This window comes from Sturnira hondurensis, unplaced genomic scaffold (assembly GCF_014824575.4).
Source record: "Sturnira hondurensis isolate 20B ecotype Veracruz unplaced genomic scaffold, ASM1482457v3 Scaffold0003801, whole genome shotgun sequence".
Lineage (NCBI taxonomy): Eukaryota > Metazoa > Chordata > Mammalia > Chiroptera > Phyllostomidae > Sturnira > Sturnira hondurensis.
In genome coordinates, this window is record NW_028076432.1 from 5,140,364 (window position 1) to 5,159,737 (window position 19,374).

General features: G+C 40.9%; 1 protein-coding gene and 1 long non-coding RNA gene across 8 annotated transcripts in view; one reads left to right on the forward strand and one right to left on the reverse strand.

Annotated features, from left to right (window-relative positions):
• DLG2 (discs large MAGUK scaffold protein 2) overlaps positions 1-19,374 on the reverse strand; it is a 1,965,529-nt gene that overhangs the window by 1,022,283 nt on the left and 923,872 nt on the right. The window lies entirely within an intron of this gene.
• LOC118984730 (uncharacterized) lies at positions 9,220-19,144 on the forward strand. Of its 2 annotated transcripts, XR_005065977.1 has the most exons (4): positions 9,220-9,465; positions 14,334-14,555; positions 18,142-18,213; positions 19,113-19,144. It is a non-coding gene; the product is annotated as an uncharacterized LOC118984730 (long non-coding RNA). The 2 variants fall into 2 exon arrangements; XR_005065978.1 differs by lacking the exon at positions 14,334-14,555.

A 19,374-nucleotide genomic window follows, 5' to 3' on the forward strand; every position in this document is an offset into this window, starting at 1 on the left:
AATTCACAGCGAGTTACTGAGACACTGTAATAGACACTGATGATATTTAGAGACAGAACATGATTGCAGCCCTCACTGGGCTCCCTTTGCAGTAGCCAAAACCAATCAATCGAAGATGTCATTGTTCAGACACATCCTGATTTCAGAGATAATAAATATTTAAAATGTGTGTCTTCAAATTGATGAAGAGCCATGTTAAAGTATACTATACATGGGCTCCCATGAACACTTAAACCAGCTTTGGAAGTGTAAGGGGACAGCTTCCTGGAGAATAAGACACCTTTGATTTCTCTTAAAGAATGAAAAAGCATTAGGCAGAAAGACTGCAAGAGTAAAGGAAAGGAACCGCAGGTTCAAAGTCAGGGAGGAGTGATAATGGAGCATAATGTCTCTTAAGATATTAAAATGCTTGAAAGAAGGTCTTACGTATGTTTCCTCTGGAGAATCTCAAACAGAGCCTTAACAAGTTGTTTTAGATTAAACTTTAACTTATTCTGGGCCATCTAAATATTAGCAAAAGGATATCACCATTTACGTACTACAATATAAACAGGCCTGTTGTCACCCTCTCCTTAAGATTTGCAATGTGGCAGTAACATTTCAGGGAATTTTGAAGACTACGTTGCTTGGGATAAATAGCCAATTTGAAATCTGAAATATAACTGATAACATTTACCATCTACGCGAACAAGGTCTGCGTGATCAGACTGTTGTACAGCCTGGATTTTCATTTACTTATCGACTTGGCCAGGCTAATAGAGGTCATTGAATGCGCATTCCCCACTCATCATAATAGACTTCGATCTGAAAGCTATGAGCAGCTTCTGACCTGTGTTGAGACTTGCTCGGTGCGTTCAGCTCACAATTACATTTGTACCGTGTGTTTGATTTTCTTCTTCTTTCTTGTATCTACTCAGTAAAATTTTTTCTGGATATGAAATATTAACAATCATAGTGACGCCTCTCAAATATGTCACTCTTTAGCCTAAAAATAGTTACCTTCTCCTTCATTTGGATAGGAGTTGTTGTTCAGCTTTGAGCAACTTTGATAATCTGTAGGTTGATTACGTGCACTAGCTGCTGGAATTCAATGATGAGAAAGACAGACAAGATTCTTTGTCTTCAGGAGCATCCCTTCTGGTAGAGGGGGCCGACGAGAAACACAAATAAATGAAATAATCCTGGATTGTCAAGGAAATGTGAAGTGCTCCAAGACAGCACAAAGGAGAAAGCTTATTCAACAGAGGTCAGGGGACACTTGCTAAAATGATGTAAAAGCCGAATCCTGAAGAACAAGAGGATTTCCATGGGAAGAGTTGGGCAGACCACATTCCAAATGAAAGACAACTGTGAAACTATGGGCTGGGGAAGAGCTCCGGGGCTTTAGGGCCTGACAGGGCTTTTCTGAAGGAGAGTGAGTGCAGTGCAAACGTGAGGCAGCAAAGGTAACCTGGGGGCCAGACCACACAGGGCCTTGTAGGTCTTTGGAAGGATCGGGGTCCCCATCCTGAGAAAAATGGGAATGCAACAAAGGACTGCAAGAGGAAGGAGTTGTGATAGACTTACATGTTCAAAAGCCTACTCCTGCACCCTGGCTGGTGCGCAGCCCTAAATGGTTAAAGCCCAGAGGATGGAGAAAAGAAACCAAATTCCTCAGTTTACACAGGAGGACCCTTAAGTTCTTAGAAGATAAGTATCTAGTATTTTTATAAAGTTATATTTAAAACTCATTATGAAATCTTTCATGCATACACAGTAACTTAGATCAACCATACAAAATATAAAGAAGAACGTAACAAACTCCCTTGTAACTGTCACGCAGCATAAGAAGTTGAATAGCATTGTAAACAGAGTAGAAACTCCTGGGTACCCATCCTCAGCCATATTTACCTCCCTCTCCCCAGAGGTAACTGTTATGCACTCACAGTTTCCTGCTTCTCTCACTGGTCTTAATACACAGATATGTACCTGTGATGGCTACTTTGATGTGTCAACTTGGGTCTAATATAGGTCCACTATAGGTCCTAGTTATTTAATCTGGGTGTTGCTGTGATGGAATTTCATAACTGTGGCTAACACCTACCACAAGTCCACTTTACGTAGAGATTACACTTGATCACCTGAGTGGGCCCTGTCCAATCCGTTGAAAGGCCTCCCTTGCAAAACGAGGGTTTCTGAGAAGAAATCTCACTTGCAGATGCTGTTCCAGCACCTGCCTGAGCACAGACAGCCTGCTGGTCTACCCTAAGGATTTAGCACTCATGGACTTCCACAATACTGTTAGCCACTCCTTAAAATAATGTTTAATTTAATTTAATTTTGGTTCTATTAGGTTGGTAGTAATCCTTAAGAATGTGTAGATTTTGTCAGCTTTGGAACTTTGCATAAGCAGTTTCATATTGTGGCTCCTTTTCTCTAATATTGTCAAAGTCATTCATATTAGTGTGTGCTGTGTGGTTCTTTTCTTTTTAATTTTGGGCAGAGCATCATTGTGCGGTACAATGTACCATATTCTCGCTAAAGAACATTGGGCTATTTTTATTGTCTTCCTTTCTGGAGTAACAAAACTATATCAGGGCTGCCGAAACTTTCCTGTGTAGGTCCGCTGGTGCACGTATGTAGGGGTCTCATCAGGGCATATGCCTAGACGTAAAACTTCTGCATCGTAGAGTTATGCATCTTCAACTTCACTAGATAACCAAACTGTTCTAAAGTGGCTTCTCTCCTAAGGGATATACCAATTTATAACCTACCAGCATATAAGAGCTACGATTGTTCCATGTTCTGGATAAAACCTGGCCTTATCAAGGAAAACACTTCCAACCTAAATAGATGTAGAGATATTTGGAAAATAGAATCAACGGGGTTGAACTATACCTTATATGTGAGAGGTGAAATATAAAAAGATCATTATCAGATTTTTGGCTTCTGTAATAATTAATGTTTGCTCAAAGTGTCATCTTTTAGCATCTTCTCTATCTCAGACGCCTGTGATAAACTTGAACAAATACTATTTCTGATTAAACGTCCTCTGTGTGCAAGGCCTCCCTTCAGCCACAAGGTGGCAAGCTAATCATCCTCAAAGTTAAAGCACAATACTCAGGCCTGCGTGAAGGTGACTATTCTTGGAAACTTTGTAAAGCAAGAATTTATTTCTCAGTAGATTCTTTATGGATATCATACACATGCTTCTTGCATACTATAACACCTTTATATTGACCAGTTTCCCCTTTTTATACAAGAGTAATCAGAAGGCTTTTTTCTTTCCTTTCCTTTTTTTCTTAAAAAAAAAAAAAAGCCCACTAAAACAAAAAACTCTGAACCTGTCACTGCTCTGTAAGTATGCTTACCTGCCTCCTTTTAATGACAGTATGCACCCTAAACTCATTTGCCTGACATGTAAGACCTTCTAAAAAGTGTCTTGAATCTGCACTTCCAGCTTCATTTCCTCTTCCTTCCTTCCCACTCCAGTCATGCACACCCACACCCACTGTTTCTCCTTCGCTTCTCGGTCCAGCGCTCGGGGCCTGATGCAGTCACACCAAAGTCGTCCCAGGTCTGTGTGCCACACTGTTCATACCTCCATGACCTGGAAGGGGCTGTTGACTTTGAATACTCTGCCATTTCTTTCCTACCTAGTCAACTGAAACTCAAATTTGAGTCTTAGTTGTGAGACCACCCTTCTCTGCTGATGTCGAGGTCTCGTCTCATAGTTACCTGTGACTCCTCCAGGCCCCCAAATCATTTCATATACCACTGTAGAGCTGTGGTGTTTTATTACACATTTTTACCTTTTGTCTCTCCTTCCACCAAAGGTTTGTTACGTACCAACAAGAAACTATCACAGACTTTTTCTTTCTTTTTTAAAAAACAATTGTATAGTGTGGAATAGTTTATTTATTAAAAGATTACTAAAATAAAAATTTAAAAGCAAAAAATAAAACAACACATTGTTGAAATTCTGGTCAGGAAGCAATGCAAATAATAATCATAATAATCATATGTGCCAAATTTATTTTTTATTTTTTATTTAATTTTTATCATCACCTGAGGACATTTTTATTCACTGCTTTGAGAGAGAGACAGATATCACTCATTGGCCTTGTCCTATGCATCCCAACAGGGGACCAAACCTTCAACCTGGGTATGTGTTCTGACCTGGAACAAAACCTATTACTTTTCTGTCCTCAGGACAATGCTCCAAACATGTGAGCCACACTGGACAGGGCTACATGCAAAATTTTAAAACAACTGAAAGAACATGAAATCATGCAAATTTAGGTTTCACTTTATGGTATTCACAAATATTTTAAATGTGGTGAAGTTTTCACATTATTTGGTAGTCACATCGTTCAGAAACATAATTGCATTTCAGGGACACCACAAAAAGAACATAATACAATAGAAGCCGAAGTGTACTTCTAAAAGATCTGAAAAAAGAAAAGCTGTGATTATTATACAAAGACTGAAACTTTTACCAAAGCTTCAGATAATATTTTCCTCACAGAGAAGGTGCCAGTTAGCTTGGGCTGCTAAGACCAGGGTACACTGGTATATGATACAGGACACCGTAGATTGAGTGGCTTAAACAAGAGTGATTTATTTTCTTAAGAGTTCTGGAAACTGAGACTGAAGGCCAAATCAGGGTGCCAGCTCGGTCAGTTTCTACTTCTGAGCTTTCCCTCTGGTTTGGAGATGGCCACCTTCTCACTGTGACCTCGTAAGATCAGGAGCAGTAAAAGGATGCCCACTCTTGCTACTTCTATTTAAGACTGCACCGGAGGTTCTTTTCAGGTTCTAGAGGCTGCCTACAATCCTGGCGACTGGTACTCTTCTCCGAGCAGCTTCATATCTCTGTGGCTGTCCTTCCACAGTTGTGTCTCCCTCACATACACTCTCCTCTAACTCTGTTCTAATGCCTCGCACTATGCCAGGCCGGCAGATAGGTCTCCATGAGTGTTGGCTAGCTTGGTGAATGAATGAATTCATATTATATGAAAGTGAATATTTTAATTTTAAGTAATTGATATTTTCCATCAGTATGTATAGTACGTAACAGTGCCTATATTATCAGAATTTTATCTAATATTACTGTTATTGTTGTTATAAGAAAGATCACTTAAACAAACATTGAATTGTCACCAAGATGTACGAATTCCCGCTCCCGGCCAGGAGGTAAGCCAAGGACAGCTGGAAAGGTGGCAAAGCTCGGGAAACGATTAGAGACTCAAGCCACGTGTGCATATGCAAATCAGTATAATATACTTATATAATAAAGTAGTTCACTTAATGAATGTGATTAAATAAGTCATCGAGTTTAGCTGTTGGCATGAAGAGTTTCCATAATTCAGGTGACATGTCAGGTATTTTTCTCAGCAAAGACATTGATTTTGCACAAAGGTTATAATTTAACAAACACATAAGATTGATTTTTTAAGGCTCTTAGTGCAGGGATATGGGGATCTCAGCGGAATTGTAATTACTTCTAATTAAAAGCTTCGACATGCAAATACGTGCCATAAGGCGTTAGGTACCATATGTTGCACTTTGATCTGAATTTGCTAACTTCGCCTCTTTACTCAGGTGAACATAGTTCCTTTCCTGATCAGTCATTTTTTGCATTTTATCTTCTTGGGTTTAGACCTAGGAGATTTTTCTATGTTAAATTATTTTAGAGTCTTTATTCCATTTCAATTTAAAATAATTATATTAATGGTTAATTAACAGTGCAAGGAAATGGGCTATGCCCCAACACGTTGCTTGCGACACGTTCCCTCTACTGCTTTTTTTAAAAAAAAATTTATCTTTAGAGGGGAAGGGAAGGAGAGAGGGAGAGAAACATCAATGTATGGTTGCCTCATGCATCCCCTGCTGGGAATTGGCCTGCAACCCAGGCATGTGCCCTGACTAAGAATCGAACTGCGATCCTCTGGTTCGCAGGTCCACGCTCAATCCACTGAGCTACACCAGCCAGGGCCTTCTACTGCTTTTTACAACAGATATTATTTTGATAAAGGCCTACTATTCTTCTAGGGGGAAGAAGCTAAACCTCAAAAGATTTGTATTGTTACACCAGAGAGTTTTGTGTACTTGTTGGGCATATGCAGAAAGAAGTTCATCTCACTCATTTTAACAGAATCCTTTCAGGTACTTTTGGAGATCAGTAGCTCTAGGACTGTATCTAGCCCAGGCCCCAAATTTGGGAACTTGATCTTGAAGTCAAATCTAATAGGAAAGCCACCTTGTCCTGGTTTTTGCCAACCTTCTCAAATGGAACAAGTGAAGTCAGCACGTAAATTGTTGTTGACCAGTATCGAATACCCATGGTGTGTGAGGCACTATTAATTCAACCAAGACTCATTAATTCAAGTGAATAACTAGGTCCCCATTAGGAGGGCCCACATTTTACAAATGACCAAGCAAGAGAAAAACTCCCAGCTGAAGGCAACAGAACTGGCAGGCACTTTCATCATCTGCTGTTAATTGGAAGAAGTAGAACTTAGTTTTATTCAGAATAATTCTTCATCGTGGCTTCAGAAGGTAATGAAGTCTCAGGGGATCTGAATGGGCTCCTCTAATAGACAGTGCATGAGACATAGCAGGGTGGTTGAAGGAGAAGAGGGGCCCTCGTACAAAACTGTAAGGCCTCTGGGGAAGTATAATAAAATGAACGATACCTACATTTTTTGTGTCCAAAGCAACAGAAGGATCACAAAACTCTTTCCTCTGGCCATCCATGGACTGCTCTCTTTGAAGCTAACGTATGGAGTGTGAAAGGTTGGGAGAAGGAAATGAGGGGCTCGCTGAACTTGAGTTACAGATGGAGTGCCTACTACTCCAAGAGGTCCGGGTACGTTCCTTTGCTCTGAGGGAACATTGATAAATTGATGTTCTACACTTAGAGGACTCACACTTTTTCATAGGACTTGATATTGCATTTTCCTAATGAAAGGTTATTCCTTACTAGTGTCTCCCTGTCATTATTTCAATGTAGTTATTTATATCATGTACTCTTTCAACAATTATTTACTAGGTATCTCTAGTTAGCTGGGTACTTTTCTAAGTATTAAGAATACAGTGATCTACAAAACAATTTTACTGCCCACCCTCATGAAGTTCAGAGTCTGGCAAATCCCGAATGCATATGCCACTGCTTAATTACAGCCGTGACATAAGCTCTGAAGAAAAGCGCACTTGGACATTCAGAGTAGGTAGGAGCAGTGGCAACCCATGCATTTCAGTGGCTATGGGTGATAACACGGATGACAGCTACCCTTAACTGATCACCTGTTCTACCTCAGGCACTAGGCTAGGTGCTTGGCATTATTTCTTGCTTTTACAAATACTTGGTAAGAGTCAAATAACCAGTCACAGAGGAGACTCTTATCCTATGGATTCCATGATGCCAGTTGCCACTAAACATCTCTCCTCCATGGGCTGGTTACTGCCCGAGGGCTGCCGCTTTGCCATCTCTCCTTTAAGACCCAGTTTAAATGTTATCTTGTCTAAGAAATCTCCCGTCCGGGAAGCCAATGTTCTCTCTTCTGTGCTTTCCAGTGATCTCGGTTTGAACTCTGATACGTTAAAATGCAATTGATCTATTTACATGTCTGACTTCCCCACATGAGTCTAATATTCTCGAGGAAGGAGACGAACATTGAATTCTTTTATTTACTTTTATAGTCCCTGCATCTTGCAAGCTCAGTACTTGACATTTATTCGTACTCCATAAATATTTATTGAACCACTGTTGAGTGAAATAAAATTTGTTCTTACGGTCTATCACAAGACTGTAACACGTGGTAGAAAATACAGACAACATTTTATTTGAATTGTTGTGAATGTATTTGAAAAGCAACTTGTTGATTAATAAGTATCAAGAATAGACCATGTACCTGGTACACAATACATATTAATTTGAAGCTTTTAAATAGACATTGCTTTTACTCCGTTGAGTGATGATGAACACTATAAATGTCAAAAAGCAACTGGGTTTCGACCAACAGAATCCACTAAGATATTTTACCCTTGTAGTTGTTTCGTAGTCTTGACTCTTGCTAATCATAATGTAACAAAATGTGCTTAGAAAATGTTACACTTTTACAACATCAATCAACGTCTAATAAAGTCAGTGACCCTGGAACTGAAAGGAACTCGGAGGCCCTTGGTTCAATTCCCGGCCCAGGGGAGGACCTGCCTGGGCGGATGGCTCCCACGGGCTGAATGACGACTGTCTAGGTCTCCTGACCCTGAACCTGCGGCCACTCCTGCCTGTGTCTCTGCCTAAGATCTGGCTCTAAAACACTATTTAATGTATCGGGGGAAAAAAGGTGAAAAATGGTCGCTGCCTACTTTCTTCTCTACATTGGACAACTCACATATTTTAGAGGGACAGTCCAACTCAACTCAGATTCCAGCACCTACATAAAGCCTTGCAGGTCTGCGTCACTGCAGACGCTCTCTCCCTCCGCCTTCTGTCACTCAGTGCTGAGAGCAGCTAGCTTGAAAGGTATACCGTGGTATTTTGGAATTGCTCACATCATTTATTGAAATTAGAATCTAAGAGATGCATGTGTTCTGCCTTACAACTAAATTAATTCTAACAGTAATTTTGTCTTTTATTTCCCGATATTCCTCCAAGCAATTGGCATGGTTGATTTGCCTCGTACATATTAGATTAAGGGTGCAAAAAAAAACCCCTAAGAAATAAATTTAATTTAATTTAATTTATTTCTTAGAAAAAAACACACCTTTTTAAAACCACAGTTCAATTCCACTTAAATAAGTTTACCTTGCATAGCATTTTTATAAAAATGCATCCACTAACAGACCATATTCCTTGTACCAGGCACAGTGACTACAATATAAGAATCTCTAAATAAATTTATGTTGAGTGAGGAAATGAAGGAAGAATCCCTTGACACCCAGATTTTTCTGCCACCTCAAAACTTCACAGTGAGTAAACACGGATGAATAATGAATAGATGCACCCCCACAGCACGCGCACACACGCAGGGACCACTATGCATCATGCGATTGCCATTTGTTTTTATTATGTTTAACACAAATGTTGATTTTTTCAAAAGCCTGACCTTTATTGAGGCCTTCTTCTAACATAATTAGTGAGAAGTAAAGACTGGATGACCTTTTGACAGCAACCCCCCCCCCCCCCGAGCTGGAAGAAGTCATGTTTTCCTCCGGAACCTGGCATTTCTGCTGCGAACAGCAGCCCAGGGAGCTCACTAGAAGGGTCACGGTGGCAGAGCTGACAGATGGGGTTCCGGCGCTATTTCTGTTTCAGGCTGAAGTAGTTAAAATGAGTTTTGTCTTTGTAACTCCTGCGTAGCTGGTTCTTAGTTCTAGAAGGTTTCAGTGAAGCGGGTACGTGAACACCAGAACGGCCACAGTGACTCTGGGGCCTGGGGCCTGGCTCTGCCTCTCCGTAGACCTGTGACCGTAGCAAAGGTACTTCTTCTCTAGGTTCATATCTAAAACTTTCTGGGGAACTGGGCTAGCACAACGGGTTTGTGTTGTCCTGCGGAGATACACTGATGTGTCAGGTTTGGTTGTGGGAAACACTGCCGGCTTTCTGACAGTATTAATATATTGATTGTAAATCGTTTACTGCAAAAGAAAGGGGGACAGATTTAAGAAGATATAACATCAAATGGCACTCACTTTCCACTGTATTTGCTTGAAAGGAAGAGAAAAGAGTCGTATTACAGCAAATTCAACTACAGGAAGCACAGCTATTTTATCTAGTTCAAGGGACTCTAACTGACACTGTGACAATACGAGGTGGCTGTGCTCTTTCACTACAATATTTTGAGAGATTTCATAAAAGCTCAGGTATGTTTGTAGGAATGAGTTGCCCCCTCCTGCCTGTTATTGAAGAAAAATGCTTAGAATAGCAGGCAAAAGGCTGGCTTAATCCCTGTTCGCACCGAGCTGCAGGGATTTGGATCAGAGTTAGCTCCAGGGGACTGGCTTTGCAGAGTCCCTGGGGACACAGCAAACATGGAGGAGGAAGACTTCCGCCCCGAAGGAGCCCCGCCCGAGACTGTGCACGCTGCTCTTCAACTTGGCCTGATGGAAGGAGGACTGATTGGGAGAGAATAGTAAGAGGGCTTGAACACGCCTAAAATATCTTTGGCTTTAAATTATCACCATATATAGCACCCACATTTCTATTTCATCCTGCATATAATGTGGTTTAATTAATATTTACAGAGATTTTCTTTAATAAAAAATTCTAACAGATCTTTGCTGAATCATGGCTGTGAGTGTTGAGTTTCCATAATTGTCAAGTGGTTTGAATTAAATATTATCTAGGACCCCTCTTAAGACATCTCTTAAGTAATTTTCTAAAAAGGTAGACATGAGTGCCTGGCTACTACAACCTGGTACAGCTACCCAAATCATAGACATTAAACCAGAAAGCCATCCTTGCTACGTGACAAACAGGGGTGTGTTTGCAGTCTCAACCTACTTTAGTAATAAAATCACAGTGCAATGTGATGGATGTGTTAAGTGTAAATGGCCTCAAGAGCTAATCTACACGTTCGACCTTTTGTGAGACATCTTGAGTTCTATTGTAATGTTTTTTTTTAAAGATTTTATTTATTTATTTATGTATTTTTAGAGGGGAAGGAGAGAGGGAGAGAAACATCAATGTATGGTTGCCTTTTGTGCATCCCCTGCTGGGAGTTGGCCCTGCAGGGAACCAGCCTGCAACCCAGGCATGTGCCCTGGCTGGGAATCGAACCTCGATCCTCTGGTTCGCAGGCCTGTGCTCAATCCACTGAGCTACACCAGCCAGGGCCTCTATTGTAATGTTAATGACCTCTACAACTTCTCTTGTAACCTCTTCTCTGTTTACCTTTGTTTGAGATTCTTCCTGGTGTATTAATTACTCTTTCCTGATGTATGCTTGATGTATATGTTTAAAGAATTTCCTTCTAATCTTCACATTCCACAACGAAACCAAAATGTTTTCAACTCAGATGAAATGAGAAGAACATATAAGTGGCTGGCTGCCCATGTGCACTGGTGTTAATACTGTTGCCAGGAGAGGCCTCTGACACGTAAAATAGTTCTCTCTCAATCAGAACCAGGCACTCAAAATGCCCATGCAATGCCCCCACTGGCTGAAAGCAATAGAATGAAGAATCAGCATGCTTGGAAGTGTTCAGGTGTAAATTTACCAGTTATTCACTGTGTAGTCGTGACGGGGCGGGGCGTTGTTTAAGCTCACTGAGTTAGTTTACATTTGTAAATGGGCACAAGATTTCCACCTCACAGAGCTTATTGCCATAAACAAAGTGACTAGAACACGATAGTGTCTAATAAATATTACCTAGTACTAAGGCACATAGAACACTATGAATGCTGCTGCAGGGACATTCTCAGCCCCAAGAAAAACAGCACAATGCCCAGAGCATAGTAGGTGCTCACTGCTCATCATATTTGTTAAATGAATGAGTGATTATTACTCGCATTCAAATGTTAGCAGGAAAGGGTCACATCACAGGCATCAATGCTTCCAGCTCAGATTTATGTAGGTAGGAGACAAGTCTGATCACGAAACAGGTGCTTCTGAGAACAGGACCCAGGTCACGTAACCTACTGCTGTAAGTGGAGTTGCACTCGTATCAGCTTCCCCTACAAGCTTATGAACTTCTTGAATGCAGGGGCTGCATTTTAAATGTCTTCACAACCTTCATAACAACCTTATGGATCAATAAATATGATTTTCTCAGTAAATACATGATCTAGTTGAGTATTGCTGTTCCTTAGCTTGTTGTACTGTTTCTAGATGAAATTTTACATGGAGTAATGGCTTTTCACTTCTGTATAAGAAAATGAAACCCTAGTCAAATAGTATCAGAAGCAATTTCTCAGATACATAGTTTCAAACGTTAGGAAAACCAAATAGCAGCCTAGGGCTTTCTTATAAATTCATGCAAAAGTATCTATATAAACTGAAGTTAGAAAAGAGTATAATGTTGGATGCATACAGGATTTAAGGACTAGGTCAAAAAGACCCCTGTTTGCCAACATTTGAGTCGGTGTAAAAAAATGGCAGGGGAAATCCTCTGTTATGTGACAAACTGAATTGATAAATGATTATATAACAGAAGTGTGCTACACCAGACTGTGTGTCTTCAGAAAAGCACAGCTGTCCCCAGTTGAGAGGAAGGCTGCCACGCTGTCACAGTTCCGCTAACCTTGTTCCACTTTCAAGTGGATGGCAGGGTAAATTTTGTAAAAAGTGTACTATAAAAAAAACCCTGACTCAGTCCTTTCTTGGGTCTGCAGAATGAAGAGGGTCAGCTTTACTTAAGTGATTGGCTTCCTGTTTTTCTTAATTACACAAAATGAGGCCAATGCAAAACACAGCTGGTGGAAACTCAGATGTTGCTCAAAGGCTGCAACACATAACTACTTTGTGATGAAAAACAGAAAATACTTGCTGGCGAGGAGAGAGCAGCAGGGACATACTTCCAGGGGCGTGCTTACTACAGCTAAAAAAAAAATTCACCTCGGAAAATAACACAAGGTGAATGTCTTGCTGAATGGTATAAAGGGTAACCATTAACTTAGACACTTACATGTTATTGAACAAAATACTGAGGGAGAAGGGAAAAAACAGCATGATGGACAATACTGAATAATTGGTTTATGAATGATTATGATTATGATACCTAGGGGGCAACACAGGGTTTCTTCAGTATAAATGAAAACTCAAACCACCCTAGGCAGTGAGAAAATGAGCTGCAACAGACACGAATGGATCACCAGTCAGGTGCCAGGTGTGGCGTGGAATGAGGTCTTCAGAGGAAGAGAAGCTGTATTGCTTCACCAGGGCTTGGGATGGATATTAGTCACTACGTGTCCTTAAAGGAGCTACTCATACATTTGAGAGTCCTGCTGGACCCCTACTCATCTTTTGCCACTGAGTCCCGTTACCACACACTCTGGGATGCTTTTTCCCACAATCAGGCAGAAATAACACATCTTTGTTGCACTTCCTCAGTGCTGTGTAGCACGAACCAAACTATCAACATTGATTTTGTATGTATCTGTCTACCTGCTACAGCATGTACTCCCTTAAAGTAGAGGCCGGAACTTGGTCATTTTTGTAATTCCCCCAGCAATTAGCACTGTGCAAGCCCTTAAGAAGAACACAGTAAGTGTTAGTTGAATGAATTAATCAATTTACATAAACATGTGAGTGAATAAACTATATGTCTTTATGTGTTGAACCTCGTTGCTAGAGTGAGCAAATAATTTCAATTCAACACATCTTTATTTTATCCTGCTCTTTCTGTGTGTCAGGTGCTGTGCTTGATACTATTAGGAAAAGGCAAAGCTCCCAACTCGGGAAGTTAGAAGTGAACACTGTTGCTGGGCCACTCCAGGCGAAGCCTCGAGTGCCTGTCCTACACAGCCCACAATGCCACCCAATCACTACACGGTAGTGTAAAATGTCTTAGCCAGAGTTATCTCCAATATCTGTTTTTCTCCCCTACTGCATTAATAAGACCTCAATTTTTTAGCTGAATCTAAAGAGGTAAGAAGACTCTTCAATAAGAGAGCTCAGACAATCTTAGAAAAAAGAAAATGAGCTTCAAAGGATTGCTAATAGAGCACTGTTCAGATGTGCAGTATGCTGTAGAATGAGGTTTGCTGAGAAAGAGGCCATATTGCTTAATGAGGATTTAAAACACGTTTTAAGTGCTGTATAATATTTTTTTAAAAGCTGCTCACATATAAGGGATGACTCCTATGAATTGATTCTTATCTTTCATAATAAGATATTATTGTGAGAGATATGCTACAGAATAAGGCTCAGTACTCATTACAGCCATACCTCAGTGTCGTGAGTGGTTGGTTTCAGGACCCCTGCACTCACCAAACTCTGCAGATGCTCAAGTCCCTTATAGAAAATGGCATCGTATTTGCATGTTACCTATGCACATCCTCCCGTACACTTTGAATCATCTCTACAGTACTTACAATATCTAATGCAACGTAAATTTACGTCACTAGATGCTATAATGTATTATTGAGTGATCAACTTTCTGGAGTATTTTTTCTGAATATATTCGATCCACACTTGGTTGAGTCTCCATGGATGCAAAGCCCGCAGCTGGGGAGGGCCAACTGTACTGTTACAAAATAGGTTCCAGTTCACAGCCTGTCTTGAAGCTACATGTGACCAATGGAATTGAAGCAGAAGCATTTTGCGGCAGTTCCTGGGCGCATTCTGTAAGATAAGGTGTTTATGCACATCTTCCCAATTTTGTTTTAGCCTGTCTTTTTGATTTAAGATTCAGGTTATCTCTGGTAGATGAGCAAGAGAAGGAAGACTGGGTCACAGAGAGTGTGAAGCAGCCCAGCACACTGATGACCTGGCCTTGGCTCTGAGGGAGAAATAAACTTCCGCTTCGGTGAAGCTGCTGCTGTTTTGGTTTCCACCAATTTGTAGCAGTGACTTATCCTAACTAAACATCTGTGTTGACATCCGTGTTGTCAACTGGGTTATGGATGAGGTAAGGGTGGCAGTTAGAAGGTGAACATATACAAGAATGAACCTTTAAATAAAATAATGACTAAAAAGTTTATTAGGGATTTTAAAAACTTTTATTGTATTTTTTCCATTACCATTTAGTCCACTTACGCACCTCTCCTGCCCCACACCACTTTGTACATGTCCATGAGGCCTTTTATTCTTTTTGCTAAATCCCTCCACCCGCCCCCACCCCCCTTAGCTGGCATCCTGCCCTCTATCTATGAGTCTGTCTCTATTTTGTTTCTTAGTTCATTAGATTCCACACATGAGTAAGATCATGTGATATTTGTCTTTCTCTGACTGGCTAATTTCACTTAGCCTAATGTTCTCCAGGTCCAATCATACTGTCACAAAGGACACAATTGTCTTCTTTTTTTTAATTTATGGCTGAGTAGTATTCCATTGTGTAAATGTCCCATAGTTGTTTTACCCACTCATCTACTGATGGACACTTGGGCTGCTTCCATATCTTGGCAATTGTAAATAAGGTTGCAATGAACATATAGGTACTTATGTTCTTTCTAATTAGTGTTTATGTTCCTTTAAATATATTCCCAAAAGTAGTATTGCTGGTCAAAAGGCAGATCCATTTTTTAAACAATGGATAAAGGACATGAATAGACATTTCCTCAAAGAGGACATAACGATAGATGGTCAATAGACATATGAAAAGATGTTCAATGCCACCGAACATCAGAGAAATGCAAATTAAAACTACAATGAGCCCTGGCTGGTATAGCTCAATGGATTGAGCACGAGCCCGTGAACCAGACTGTCGTGGCTCCATTCCCAGTCAGGGCACATGCCTGGGTTGCAGGCCAGTTCCCAGCAGGGGACACATGAGAGGCAACCATACATTGATCTCTCTCTCCCTCTCTCCTTCCCTTTCCCTCTAAAGATAAATAAATAAAATCTTTTAAAAAATCTTTGCCAAAAACACAATGAGATACCACCTCATGTTTCTCAGAATGACTATCATCAGTAAATCAACAAACAACTAGTGCTGGCGAGAATGTGGAGAAAGAGGAACCCTTTTGCAGTGTTGGTGGGAATGAAGACCAGTGCAACCACTATGGAAAGCAGTATGGAGATACCACATTAGGGGCTATTTAATCTATATTTGTAGAAAAAAGATAAATTCTATGTCACAGCATGTCGATCTTTTAGAATTAGCCACTACCTAATTTTCTATCCTGGAAATAGACCCAGTTACTGGTAAGCCCCTACCCCAATCACCTTGCAGTTTCACGCATCCTTGCCCTTTATTATGTTGCACTCTGCTCCCTTCTTTAACTGAATACTCTTATTTGCTCAAGGTTCAGCTCAGGTATAGTTATCTCCTACAGGAAGGCTCCATTCACCCCTTTCTCATGGGTATTTCACTCTGCTGACCCATAATGCCCTGTGCATACCTTTGCCTTGGATCTACTCTCATTTCATCCCAATAATTTGTTCTTGTGTCTATCTTTCCTCTCTAAATTGTAAGATTTTTGAAAGACAAAATAGCACTTGGTCTTTGTTAGCCATGTTTTTCAGTGTCTAGCACATAGTAGTGGATATCACATAGTAGGTACCATCTGGCTGACAGCAGTACCATGTAGGTACCTCACCTAGGTATCACATTCCATCATTAGTTTTGCTTAGCATTATGTGGAGACCTAAAATCTACCCTTGCTCAGTTCCTAAAGCCTGGATCTTCCTGAATTCTGTGACAGACATTTCCGTGGTTTCCATCTGAGGACATATTTCCTCTCCCCTCCTTTTAATCAACTTAGTTCAGAAAATATATTTTGGGGTACCTGCTCACCCAGATAGTGGACTAGAAGTATGTCTTAGAATTAATTTGTCAAAAATTTTCTCTGCATTTTATTGTATTCTTTTCTGCCAGTTTCTTCATGGAGCAAAGTTATCCTCGTGACTCAAAGCTGGAGGACTAGAAAAGAGGGGTGGAGAAAAATCTGTCTTTTGACATTTAAAAGATATGTGCTAAAAGTAGAGAACAGTTAGCACTTCTATTTAATAGTGAGAAGAGGCCACACACAGTTATGAACATTCAAAACGACCCTGCTCGGTATTCTTACCAGCCAAACAGGCCTACACCATAAAGGGGAGTGCACGAAAAGAAAAGAGAAACTCTTGTCATAAATGTAAGATTTGGGCTGACAGGTACAGGACTTATGCCTTCGGATAGTTTTCTCTTTCTGCTTTGTTTCCTTCTTTTTCTCCCTTCTCCTCCTCCTCCTCCTACATGGAGAAGAAACCTAAAACTATGTTGCACCCGTTCCACAGAGAAGCATAGCAACAGCATCCTTTGATAAACTGCTTGTGAGGAAACCATTCTTTTCCACCATGTCCTCCTCTCTGTGGCTCAGCACGGCACCCTCCCCCCTTCCTGCTCACCAACTGTCAGTTGCATCCTTCTTTTTGTACTTTCCCCACTCACTGACTCACAGCACAGTCTTCTTCCACACGGCTCAGGAGATGGGACATGCAGAAGCAGAAAGCCTCCGAATCCCAGTAGTATAGACACAGAAGGATTGATTGAGTGGCGGGAGGGTGGGAGGAGGAAGGCTTGGGTTTGCAAACATATTCATGACTGCAGGGAGCAGTTGGAAGACAAGCATGGAAGACATGGTAACCCATAACTGACTACAGGAACACGTGGACGTCTGGGTTTAATAATAACTACTTTTACTTATTGCACAGGTACTATGTCCCCAGGCATAGCTCTGGGTACTTCCTCCATTTCACCTCAATTGGTATTCACCATTCTTTTGGGAAATAATTCTATTTTCATTTTATACAGATAAAACTGAGTTTCTGAAAGATTAAGCAGAGTCTAGATTTGAATCTGCATCATTTTGAATCTGATGTTACAGTATATTGCAGACATAGCCACAAGTCTTTGCAGTATGTTCTGTTAAGAGGTAGAGTCTATTGTCTACTTCCTTAAAGTGGGTGGCTCATGACTTGCTTTAGCCAATGGAATGCAGCAAAAGCAATGTGGCAGTTTAAGATTAGATCTCAGGAAGCTTCACTTTGTCTCTTTGTGGGATGCCTGCCACCAGAAACATGTGAGCAAGCCTGTGAGATCCTCCTAGAGACTAAGAGACTATGTGGAGTAGAGATGTCCCAACACAGTGGAGACAACTTAGGCATGTCAACACCCTGCTGAGATCAGCCAAATCAGCAGGACCTTTCCAGCTGAGAGCAGCCCAAATTGCTGGTCTTTAGAATTTGGGAGAGGCAATTCACCCTGAGCCCTAAGAGCTCCTGCATGTTCTTGCTGGGTATGCAGAAAAGGCAAGACCCTGACCACTCTCCACCCGGGCCATTTCTCAGGGTGGTATTTGCAGTGAGGAACTTTGCGGGATACTGTGATGTTTTCCTTTAGGACAGAAACCAGACTTGCTATAAAAAAGATCCCCAGTATCAGTATTCCATGGTTGTCGTGCAAAAGTACTGGCTATGCAGCATCCAGCCTGGGTCCCCACTTTTCCCCACAGTACTTGGGTCTCAGAGAAACTAACACCAACACACTGACTGATATTCAGGCTGCTTTTTAGGCGGGGAAGGCCTTTGTCCCTGAACCAGGAATGAGGTGTCTTCTGCCATCATCCAAGATGATAAGCTTGCAGGTAAGTTTAGCAGCCGGCAAGTAGCATAAAATCTCTTGCTGATACATATCACTGAGCCCAATAAATGGTGATTGTTTTACATCTTTATGCTTTCACTGGGCAGCGATGGTTAACTGGTAAAAATGTTGGCAGCCTGACCCCTCTGCTGGTGTTGCCCAAGGTGTGGATCCAGAAAGAAATGCAGATAGTTTTAGGAGTATAATTAAAATACTTTTTAATTTAACTATTTTAAAAATGTTTTTTACTTTTACAGTTACCAATGAAGTAGCAAATTATGCCACTTCAGATTATGCTACAGTTTCCATTTTTGTACTTATATGTGAGGGAGGACCCCCCCCCCAAAATGGAATTATCTTCTGCAGGGCAGGCCTCTGGTAGAACAGGCTTCCCCTGCTAGGTGGGTGTTCAAGGAGCCCATCTGTATCAGTGTACCAGCTGGTGCTATTGTGAGAGGCTGTGTTTGGCTTCAGTGAATATTTTTTAAATATCCTTTCAATGTGTTTGCCCATTTCATGATTTATGAGTGCACCTCCCACACCACACTGAGTGTTTCACAGTTTTTTTAAATAAAGATTTTTATTTATTTATTTATTTATTTATTTATTTATTTATTTATCTTTAGAGGGGAAGGAGAGGGAGAGAAAAAGCAGTGTATGGTTGCCTTTCGTGCATCCCCTGCTGGGAGTTGGCCTGCAGGGAACCAGCCTGCAACCCAGGCATGTGCCCTGACTAGGAATCGAACTGCAATCCTCTGGTTCGCAGGCCCACATTCAATCCACTGAGCTACACCAGCCAGGGCTGTTTAGCAGTTTTTGATCAAAAACAGCATGTCCTCTGTGCCTCACCCTCCCTATTCACCTGATCTTACCCCTAGCAACAATTTTTTTTTGCTTCTCCAGATGAAAGTAGAGCTCAGAGGAAAATATTTGGCCAATGTGGAAGAGGTGAAACCAAAAAATGGCAGAAGCACTAAAGGGTATAAAAACTGACAAGTTCAAAAACTGTTGTGAGCAGTGCAAAAATGTTTTGATAGGTGTATTGCATCAAATGGAGAGTACTTTGAAGGTGACTCAAGTTTAAACATGTTGAAGTAAATATACAATTTTTTATAAATAAATTCTATTTCAGGAGGTCTCCTCTTGTAAAATTAGAAATGAATTG